The following is a 12303-nucleotide window of genomic DNA, read 5'->3' on the forward strand; positions in this document are numbered from 1 at the left end:
CTGTTTCTTCACAGAGTCTGGCTGAGACGCTCAGAACACAGTGAACTGGACAGCTTCCCTCTCTCCTTCTCTCTCTCTCTCTCTTTACCGGGAATTATTCTGTCACTCCTTTGGCCTGGACAAGTGGTGCTGGTGGGGGAGATTCGTGTAGTGTGAGTTAGAAAGCTGGTGTGCGTGGAGCAACACAGCTGGCAAGGCTCGCTCTGGCTCGAGCACGGGGGCAGTTTTCTGTTGCACAATGTAACAGTCGTCAGCCAAGAGGAAACGGCTCTTAGCAATAAATTAGATGAATTAAAGAAGGTGGGATGTGAGGGGGAGACAGAGAAAGAGAGAGGAGAGGGGGTGGTGGAGGGAGGAGATGGAGGGAGAGAGGGAAGGAGGTTGACAATTCATGAGTGACAGACAAAGGCAAGCACAGACTGAGCAAGTAAGACAAATATTGTGTATGCAGTCTTGTTTTATCACTAAAGCCATAAACAGAACAGGTTTCTATTCTTCTTTCTGTGTCGTCTAATGATTAAGTCAGACTGCATCCAACAACTCAATATTATTATTTCATCACACTAATGCAATTTCCAGGCTTTAGAGACTTAAAATAAACAGGAGCACTAATACTGTAGAGTTACAAACAAGCAATATGTCAGCAGCATTTCTGTCTTCTTACAGTAGTTAACTCATGATCTTATTTATTGTATTTTTTAACTTTATAAAAACAATTCTTCCTTTAGGGAATGGAGGAAGGGACCATTTGGCTCACTACAGTAGGTGTTTAAAATGCTGTATCTCTCACTAAGTTCTTTCAATACTGACGTAAACCTACACACATTACAGCTGAGTCTTTGGCATTTTAATGAAACATCCATTACTTGTAATTCAAATTGAATGTGCTTTAAATTGAACTGTCCAAATACTTACTGACCACTGCTAGGAGTTGATACAAAGGTATATTTTTTTAAAGTGTGCTGACTTATGGCAGAGAAGCGATAAAAAAAATTACAAGTGAAGTCTCCAAAAAATGTCATACCCTCAAATACTAATATCAGTTATCATCCATATCTGCTGGGCGGGCCTTAAAAAAGTTAAAATAAATCTTGAAGGTGAGCTCATTTTTTTTTTTGGAAGTCAGAGCATTAATAATGATGTGATGCTTTATAAATCACACTTGGCGATCACACCTTTTGTTTTTTGGTCATGGAACAGAAACAGGGTCTAATATGGATCTGTGCAGCTGGCAGGGATTTTTAGCAAGACGTTGCCACAGGCGAGACTTTGAACATCAATCGTCCATTATGTGAAACTGAATTATTCCGCAGGGAGAATCGACCCATTGTAAATATTTGGGAGGAGCGCCTAGTGGGTGTCTAGTTGAGTCCTTTCTAATAACACGGTTTAGGAACCGCGTCTTCTTGCTGTGACGTTACAGAAACATTGTGTCGCCCTGACAACACCATCATCAAGTCCTTTTTTTACCATAGACTGTATAAAAGAAATGGACGTAACATCCGTGACGTCACCCATTGGTTTGTGGACTGCTGCTCGGAAGCCAATAGTTTCAAATCTCGGCAGCACCATCTTAAAAATTTCAGGTGCATGCTGGGAAAAATAAAAACACTGATTCTACTTATATGGGCATGAGGCGGGGCCATGAGCGGAGCAGGGAAGTTGCTATGGTTGCGAGGGCTGGATCTCGAGAACATTGGTCAATCAACCTGTCAATCAGGACATAGCCACGCCCTAATGCATACCCTGCTTTATCATCAAATATAAAATCAGGGAGGCCAAAATGTCCCAAATGAACATCATACTGCATTGAAGAAGGCTTTAAACTAGCGATTGAGACCATAAACACATTTTGAAAACGTTTACTGAGGTTAGAAATCAAGTGAGAAGTTGGTGAATTCTCCATTGACTTGTATAGAGATGGTCGCCCCCTGGTGGCCTTTTGATAGAATGCAGTTACTTCTACGTTGGCCTCATTTCAGAGGACTGGAACCTGTTTTTACACTGTTAGGCCTGTGTTTCATTAACCTGTGAACTTTACTGCTTTCCAGCTGTTTTATAATGTTGTACCAGGGGTTTATTTTTTAACCTGCATTACCTCAACCTGCCTCTACTCCTGCTACTTTACCGACTTTTGTTTAAACACTCTACAGAGAGTAGTTGCGGATCTGTTGATCTCAGGTATGGGTAATATATCAGCTGTAACAAAAATACACCCCAAAAAACTACATTGCCATTAGCTTCTTTTTAACTGCCTTTTACTTATTCTAATGGATATTATTCTAACCTACTCTAACACACTTGTTCCTCTGAAGACTTCATTAAAGAGTAATTGTAGAACAACTATACCCACTGAGCTGTGTGGGTATATAAAGGGGCCAGATATGTATATAAGAGCAGCCCCAGTGGGAACATAACCACTAATACTTGACGTGTTAGCGCCTCGCTCGGCCCTGTAAAATCTGCAGGAACACTTTGTGCTATGTAGGATTTAGAGGATACTGCATGTCGGTGTCATTTGGGAGGATTGCGCGCCTCTGTGACTTTGTGTGTGTGTGTGCATATATGTCTAGGCCGGCCGAGGATTTGAAACCCACGAGATGTTAGACTGACCCACATACGCGGCCCGTTTCTCCAGCCAGGCGGAGGTCTCATAAGCCTCGCTGTAATTGAGGGCCAAGGGAGCACCTCAGGAGTGACGGCCGCTTAATGAGAAATTATAGTTGTGCTGATGCTTTAAGAAAACCTGACTCCATTTGATAGTAATTACATCTCATATGGTTTCATTACGCCGGCCCCTTATTTGGATTAGGAAATATTACGACTGAAATAGGAGAGGATAAACTCTGTTGGGATTTAACACCCGATTGAGACCCTCCCCAACACTAATACACACATATACAAACTGTAATAGATGTTGTTAAAATTAGAGTTGTTACATTTACTCTGCAAATTAATCTAAAATACAGTCTAATTATTTGTTGTGTCAGTTTGTTGGGAATCACAACGGCACAGAGGATTTAGTCTATGAAGGTTTCTTTTTTTTCTTGTCAACAAAAGCACACCAGTAAGATTAATCTCACACTGGGTTGATTTTTATCAGTAGTGCTGGATTTTTTCTATAATTGGCTTTAATGGCTTTGAAATATTTTGTGCATTTCCTGTTTTCTCCACCCAGTAAATTGCACATTTTGTTATAAGTGACTTGGGTTCTTCATGTAATATACAGTACTAGTCAAAAGTTTGGACACACTTTTCCATTTGCTTTAATGAGAAACTGTGTCCAGACTTTTGACTGGTACTGGAAATATTAAAAATGTATAACTCAATCAAATAAGTGTTGCCAAGAGACATGGTGCCAGTCACAGCAAAATAAAGTGTCTGTCTATATGAATGAGATCAAGTGTAAGTCCAGTATGATTTCAACTATCTTCTTTTCATTCATTTTCATATGCACATCTGGGTCCAGTGCCAGAGTCCTGCATGAGTAACAGTCTGTAACTTATTTTCCAGCGATGAAGAACTCAGTCCAAAAAGGACTGGAAGAAGAACAATCTGTTCTGTGAAGGTTTCATCACTTTAATGTGTATTTCCTATCCATATCCAAGTATTACAATGTATCCTAACTGTGGCATCAACTTGAGGATGCAATGCTATAAATCTTCAACATGTTTTTTTTTGACAAGAGTGATGTGAAATAAATGATTTTAAAATATTTTCTGGTCTCTTTAGTCCGCTGCGATAGTAAACTGAATATCTTTGATTTATGGGACTAAAGAAGACATTTCAGGATGTCTTCTTGGACCAAAGTCCGCTCGAGTAAATAATCGACAGATTAACTGATCATGAAGCTCAGCATGGGTTGCAGAGCTAGCTCACAGATATTATTGGTGCACAATTTTTAACAGCACCAAGTGTCATTGACGTCATCCGTTCCTACACTATAATGAATAATATGAGTGATAAGAGTTTCCAAAGCTGAGTTTTGGATTTTTTGGAGTGGTATTTTGTTTAGCTTTAGATGACAGATGGCACAATTGACTATTCATATATATTATCTAGATCTTATAGGTTTAGATCAGTTATCATTTATTTTTTAAATTCATTAAAATGACCTAAAATAATCTCTCCAACAGCATTGATCTCATTTGGGAACTATGTCTTATAAAATGGTCCTCCAACACATTCTGTGTTTTACTAGCTGGTTTTAAGACCATTGCTCATAACTGGAGACCTGAAGTTTGCATAGCTAATATCCTGAACTGCACTGACTTCAGAGAGGGACTTTCTCATTACCTCAGATATTGCATTTGAGATTAAGGGTGGTTTTGCTAAATCAGAGGTGGTGGACTAGAGATGCAGTGGTATTAGAGCTGCAACTTTAGGCTTTAATCCAGGCCAAGGTAGAGCAAGCATCAAGGTTTTTTTCCCCCCCCCCGCCTGTCTCTATCTCTCACACCCACACACTCTCTTAAGTTAATGCTCTGAAATTGAGTCCTAACCTACATACACACAAAGATCAAATACCGCCTCATGGCTGTGTGCCTCCACCAACCAGTCAAGTTGTTTAAATCCATGTCTGTCAAGACTCCTATAACATCTGTAGTGAAGACTTTGAGTGGTTGGGTGCTATATATAAATGCAGCCAATTTACCATTCAAAGAGCTTTACACTACCTGTCAACATTCACCTCAATCACATACATCCATATGCTGATGGATGAGGCTGCCATGCAAGGTGCCAACATGTTAATCAGGATCTAATCTAAAGCACACACACACACACACACACACACACACACACACACACACGCACACACGCACACACACAGGCCATAGGGTTCAGTAGCTTGGCCAAAGACACTTGTGGATTGAGCCACTGTTGTTCATACTCAATAAATGGTATTAGGTGTATCGTCTTCATATGTTTACATGCTTGTCCAATAAAGCTGATTCTGACACACACACACACACACACACACACACACACACACACACACACACACACACACACAAATACACACACTACACACAATTGTAGGCATGACCATAGACAAAGCTTCAGAAATTAATGTTGCTGCAAAGAAGGACGGCAGCCTGAACGCAGCCTTTTATATTAGGTGTGAAAATTAAAATTAAAATTAAATAAATAAACCAAGCTCCATATCCCATATTTTTACAAGCTGAATAAGAAAATGTATAATATTCATAGAAATGTCACCAAATCATATAAACATTTTTCATTAAGTGTTCTTGCAAATATCAGTGAAATTGACCTTTTGGGATATAAAATGACATCACTTGATCATTTTATCCTACATATAAGAAATGAGTGTGAAACTCTGTTATTAATAGTTATGAATTGAAGTAAAGCTGTTTTTTTGAGTTCACAGTAACCTTCACCTTTGACCACCAAATTCTAATCAGTTCATCCTCGAGTCCAATTGGATGCTTTTTTCCAGATTTAATTAAATTCCCTCTCGGCATTCTTGAGATATTGCATTAGATGAGACGGACGTGAGGTCACAGTGACTTTGACATTTGACCTTTACCTATAGGCCAGACAGACAGACAATCTGAAAATCTTAGTGCCTCCAGTTACAACTGTCAACGGCTTAGAGGCATAAAAGTAACCCCAAAGTTCCTTACTCTGTGTCTAAATCAAACACACACCTCCCTACAGCCATCATCATATCTCCTTCTCCGTTCCCAGGAGACGAGCCCCAGCACTGAAATCTAATTAAAGGTTCCATAAGCAGAGCTCAAATGAAACTGTCACATCAAAGTCCCTGCTAGGACAGAATGACACAAATCAATAAGAGAGCTTTAGCGGATCCCCGTAGACCCTGGAGACTCCTGAGCAGACCTGGGCGGGGGATTAGCCCAGTCTGACACCACATCTGACTGGAGGTGGGAACACTTAGAGGTGTTGGAGGCTGTGGTTTGGTGTTGGAGCAGCGACTAACGGTGCGTATTTGTACATCGCTGTGTCTGCCTGGAATTTTTGTTTTTAATGTAAATCAAGAGTGTGAATTTGGTGTGACAAAGAAAAAAAATTGGTCTACTCCTCTCCAACTCCGACACAGCTGTGATGTGTTCCAAGTAGTGTTGGAAAACATCTGTTACCAGTTGGCAACAATTAACGGGAAAAAAAAAGGAAAATGCACAAGACAGTTATTGAAATCCCAGCAGAGCAGATAAATGTACTGTAGAATCAGATTCTGTGAAATGGGATCTGCATTTAACTGCATTGAAAGCTAATTAGTGTCTAATTGGAGCTACACAATGAATATTAATGCATTTCTAAGAGAACTCAGAGGGATAGTTATAGAAAAATGTATATATTTTAATGTATCTTTTTTATCTAAATTTGAATCATTTTGTAATACTGAGGATACTGTTAGATGTTCATTTGTCAAAACCCTGACATATAGAACTTGAAACTGCAGATTTGTCATGAAAGATCCATGGATGTCAATGTGTTTGATAAAGTTTAGTTTTTTTTAAGCTAAAATGCCAGACGGTTGGTTGCAGCTTATCTAATGTGATAATATTAAATTTATACATGATAGTTGACTAAATATATTTGGATTTTGGATTGTTGATCGGACAAAGCAAGGCATTTGAAACCATAAAATCCAGTCACACACAAGCTTTTAACCTAGTCATGTTTTATCAGTACAGAGAAGTTTCACTCAGCAATGCCTTCTTTTTCAGTAGTGCTCTGTTCATACAAGAGCTTCAGAGGAGGTGTTGGAGGGATAACAGCCTTACTCAGAGCCTCAGTGATGGAGATGAATCAGGATCAAGGATCAAGGGCCGACACTGCTCTTTCAGCTTTTACAGAAAACAAACCTGTGACTTTCTGGTCAGAAGCCTGGATTTATATTTATCTAATCTGGGTAAATCTGTGGGGTTGATGGGTGCAGGGAGGTTATTCTCTGTTGATCCATACCCAAAAATCCACAACATTATTACTTTGTGCGGCTTTGTCAGATATCCAGGATATCATATTCTAGTACAGTGTGTGATCCGAGTCAGACAGTCTATCCATATCATGTATCTATCGCTCCACTTATCAATCTATCCAGTGAGTTCTGAGTGTGAATCTGACAGAGAGGGAGGTGTGACAGCCAAGAGGGAAAGTTTGACTCTTGTAAAATAAATACTTATTCTTGTTCTCTTTGTTTTACTACCATGTTCTATAAATGCATTATTTTTTAATATAGTGTGGAGCCATGGTGCTGTTCAATAAGTGAGGAAATATCTTTGGGGCCGCCCGCCCGCCCGCTCGTACCTCTCTGCTTAAAATACCCTGAACTAGCACGAATATCAGACAGCAGAGTTGAGCATTAAGACGTGTACATCGGAGCCATCCAGCTATTTTTTAACTTTCCGATTCTGATAGAAGTTTATAGCGCACCGAAGTCCTGGAGGGACTTGTGAAATGTGAAATCTGGTTGCATCTGAAGTATGTTTCATTGGGCCCTGGTGGAAACTTCCAGGAGACTGACAGGTGAGTTAAAAACAGGAGGTTTGATGAATGGAAAATGACTTACCTGCATGTAGGAGAATGAAGACCAGCGAGGCACAGCAAATGGACCATGAGGAAAGAAAGAGAAAAGAAGTAAGTTAGTTTAACTGTCAAATAAACATGTCAGTTTGGTTTGAGTGAGTACACTGAGCTTCAGGTGCATCGTAAAAACCTGAAAAGATGGTTGGACAGCATTAAACCATTTTGTTGAAACTGGTTCTCCATTTTTATTTTCTAAAAAAAAATATGCATGGTGGCCTGAAGAAGACTGCAACTCTACAATCCACCCAAAGCCAATCTTCTGCACTCCCAATGAGTTCAAAGAGACCTCAGTTTAAAAAAAAAAAAAAAGGGTTTTAAATGCATTTTCATTGTTGCATTTGCACTTCTATCAATGCTCTGTTGTGGATTCACTTCTCCACAGTGTCTTCAAACCTTGAACACTCCGCCGAACGATAGCCGAAGGGTATTTGGGACCACACCGACGAGCATTGGCCAACATTTTACTCAATGCTGTATGAACTAATCTTCCTCCCAGGCTTGAAACCCAATTATGCCTTACACAATGTTAAATCGGCAAACAACAACTGCATTGTTATGCCAGTTTCCTCCAGAACAAGCAGCGAGTCTGTGATGGGAGGAACAAATATTCTTCTCTGTTGTCATTTTCATCATCAAAAGCTGTCTTTTCCTTTTCAAGAGGGAAGAAAACCATAAATCATTCAAATCAATTTCTGTTTGTCATACTGGCTTTGTCTGCACTATGATTTATGGATTCAGAGCTTTTGATAGAAGATCATACAGTATATTAGATAAGCTTTATACTGTTTGTACCTGCAATTTGTAATAGGAATATATTTAAATTCATTAGAAACACAAAGCAACACAAGCTTTCCATTTGAGTTGCGTCAGGAAAAAAAAGTTTTGTGAGCTTAAACGTGCATCTGTAAGTAATCCCCTTTTGAAATGCATAATTTAAGCATCCTATACTTCCCCTATGATATAAAGTAAATAGAGTGCATTATCCCAGACCTCTGCAAAGCAATGCTTATCCAAAAAGGCATCGATACTTTACGGAGTACCAGGGGAGAACAGGAGAGTGGGGCCTCGTTGTTGAAATAAGCACTTTTGCCTTCGCACAGACAGCAGAAATCTGACAACGATACCTTACACAATAGCCATTGTGGAAGGCGAAGCCATGAGGAAAGAGTAAGCAAACGGGCTAATTTGCTGTGTGAACAAAAGGATGCCTGTGACAGCTCTGCAGAGACACGTTTCTGTTGCATTAGGGATGGAGAAGGGATTATAGTGGAGCATGTGATCCCGTCTTGTCTGGCTGTGATCTTTTGTGAAAAGATGCTGCATGGTTGACAGAAAAATGTCTGCAGAAAACAAAATAATGGGAACCGAAGCAGAAGTCTCTCCCGCCTCCTACATTTATTCTTCATGTGTCCTGAAGAAATGCTGTAAAACACAGGCAGAAACAGATGCCTTTACAAATTGACTCTGTCTATCTTTCATTCCTGCTGTCTACAGAGGTAGCCGTTAAGGATATCTGTTTTATTCTTTATTAATATCACCATTACAGATGACACCTTTCCATGTTTGTGAACATCTCAACATCATGTTATGCATCTGTTTCATTTCAGTTATCTTAAAGGATCTGAAGCTGTGAAAGAGCTCCATTTTCTGCATCTCATCACTTTACAATATATCAGTCGGTGGACCTTCATAAAATGATTCTACCAACCAAAACGCTGCCTATAAATGAGTAAAATGGCAGGATTTCTAGTTCCTTCTCAGTTATTACTGTGGTATCTATCCCTGGAATATATCTAGCTATTTCAGACCATTGTAAAAAATGTATGTATATATGGCTATATTGGATTAAAGGTTAGGGCTTTATCCATATTGTTCATGTAGAAACATATAAAGCTTCATATTTGAGAGGGAAGGTGCAAGGATTGTTCAATGCAGAGCCATGTTCATACAATTTCATACGCTTTTTGATTGTATTTATTGTATATTTGGATGTGTTTCACATTTATCTCTGTCCCATATGTGTTCCCTAAATTACAAAGCATCTATGGAGATTTGTTCTGGATCTCGGCGGAGCCAGATGACCTGAAGAGGCAAGTCCCAGTTTGATAAATGACGTACACCGCGAGTACAAAATAAGCTACTTGGGTTTGGGAAGCGCTCTGTGTTTTTTGAGCAATGCTACACTGTGACAAAACACCCAGAGACTTCATTTCAACCCTTTTCCCAAAGCATTAAGTATGAAAGATAAGTATTGCATTATGTATTTATCCTACTTACATCAGCCTTAGTGCTGCAGATAATTCCTGAAAGTTTTACAACAGAGCTAAATTAATATTTTTAATAAACTTGACTATCTTGTAGCCAACTAGAACAGGACTTGGGCAATCCTTTGAGAATGAAACCATGCACATCACTGAGGGAAAGAAGTGAGAAAGTGGTTGCATATAAGTTATACAACCTTAATACACTTGCAAACTTTCAGTCTTTGCTAAGGTTTTTTCTCCCTGTGCATCTGGATATCCCGGCAATGTATTTGTTGATCTGCTTGGTATTCTAGGCGGCTCAGTGCACAAGTCAAGCATGGCAGATATGCCTTGTGCAAGTCATCACAATCCCCCAGAGCAGAGGGAAGATCCTGACTGGGCACAGAAACAGAACACCGCAGAGTTCGACTTTAAAACACATGATCCTTCACAGATCCTCGGTGTGTGTTCAGGAGGAGTTTCGCGGACCAAATGAGCAAGTAAAGCGAGAACATTGTGTTTATTTATAGATGTGTACATGCAGTCATTTGCCAAACACACCCAGTGAAGCCCTCTTCGTCTCCTGGATTGGGTTAAATCGCTACTCAACATCCCCGTAAGTCTTATCATAGCTCCCTGAAAAGGCTCCAAAACTAAAGTTCCCATGACGACAGAGTTAGGAACCTCAGAAAACCCCTCTCATTACAATCATTATGAAATAATTGCATCATTTTCATCGCCCCATTAAAAGCTTTCTCTTTGGTTGAATCGAGACAGAGTTAGTCGAGATCTGTCTTGATTAGCGCTATCAGACCAAAGTTCGTGCTATTCCCAGCGGTACATCGTGAAAAAAAGAAGCAAAAAAAAAAAAAAAAATCCCATTATGGATGAAGGCGTGGGAGGTAGTGCAGCGGGGGGTTTGTGATAGACAGAGAGGAAACAAGCAAAAGAGATAGAACAGGGGGAGAGAAAGAAGTAGACAAACAGAGAGAGAGGGAGCTCTCAGTGGCCTCGGATCAAAGACGACTGCGCCACTCGGTCTGTTTTAATGTTAATTCAACCACATGGACAACAAGTGCTGCTCCGCTTCTCTAGGCAATTAATCTTGCCAAGCAAAGAGAGATTTCAGAGAGAGCTAAGTAAGTCTGCATAATTTTTTCTGAGCCAATTACCATGACAAGAAGAGAAGGAAGAAGAAGAAGAAGAAGAAGAAGAAGAAGGGGGATGGAGGGAGAGAAAGATAGTCAGGACAGAACAGGAAAAAAAAAGGGAAGAGGGTGGAGGAGAAACACAAACGAGGATTTGTAAGCAAATGGAGAAAACAGAAGAACAGGAAAAGGAGGTGGAAGGTCTTCGGGGTCAAATCTCTGGACTCGGAAACTAATTAATCAGATCTTTCAAAAGGCGACCGTTTTACCCACGATTCACAGAAGTGGATGTGACACCGAGCATGTTCAAAAAAAAAAGAAGAAAAGAAATCAATCAGTGTCAAAACACAAGTTATATCTTCCACGTCTAAGAGGAAAGGATGAATATTTTGAGAGTACAGCACAGACAAAGAGCTTTTTTGGCTGCTCCACAAAGCTTAGCTGTCAGTAATGCACTTAGACTGACAGATAACCGTCATTATGGATGCTGTTAACGTCCAATGTTGTCGCTGACAGAGATATAAACGCTTTTAAGTAGGCTCCTACAATGAGATGATCTTGCCTCTGTGGAAAAATAGTTAAACCCACAGGAGATTCTTTTTTTTTTTTTTTTTTTAAGTGCCCTTCGATACCGCTGTGATGTGGGGAACATTTTTAGGGAACGAGAGAATCAATTTCACCCAGCTCTGAGGAATGCTCTAATGTCCGCGGAGGTGTGTGAAAACGTTTGACCTCCTCGGCCTCGCAGGTTTCATGAAAACAGATCTTCAGGAAAAATAACACAGGGAGGGGGGGTGGTGGTGGTGGTGGTGGTGGGGGGCTCCGGCTACATTTGATGCTTTCTTTGGCGGCCGCAATTACCGACACGTTTCGAAAACCGACCGAGGAAGTTCGGGGTCCTTCTTGCTGAGTTGACTTACTCATTTTTTAAATGACTCTGACACACACACACCAAGAGGAGAGTCCCCCCAACTCAATCATGCTTTGGTTTTTCAAAGAGTCAGTGGTTTTATGGTTTTACCGTGTCTGCTCCAACATGGCCGCCTAAGGGTGGAGTTCACGGAGTTTCCATCCAGAAATAACATTGTAAAATACACAAAGGGATCTAAGAGAGGAGAAGGGTCCTCGTTTCATATGTCAGGTGTGGTTGTGGGCAATGTTGAGATTCATTACTCATGCATGTATGTGTAGATGTGTTTTTCTGAGTTAGTCGTCAACCATTAAATTAATCATCAACTATTTTGATAAGAGATTGGATAGATAGATGGATGGATAGACAGATACTGTATTAATCCCAAAGGAAATTAAGGCATCCAGTAGTCCAATTCTGTGATTCC

The 12303-nt window shown here is 40.1% G+C and overlaps 1 protein-coding gene across 1 annotated transcript in view; it reads right to left on the bottom strand.

Moving 5' to 3' along the window:
• Window positions 1-12303, bottom strand: part of LOC128369481 (partitioning defective 3 homolog) — a 328222-nt gene that overhangs the window by 214902 nt on the left and 101017 nt on the right. The gene's annotated exons all lie outside the window — the stretch shown is intronic.

The sequence above is a fragment of the Scomber japonicus genome, chromosome 12 (assembly GCF_027409825.1).
Source record: "Scomber japonicus isolate fScoJap1 chromosome 12, fScoJap1.pri, whole genome shotgun sequence".
Taxonomy (NCBI): Eukaryota; Metazoa; Chordata; class Actinopteri; order Scombriformes; family Scombridae; genus Scomber; species Scomber japonicus.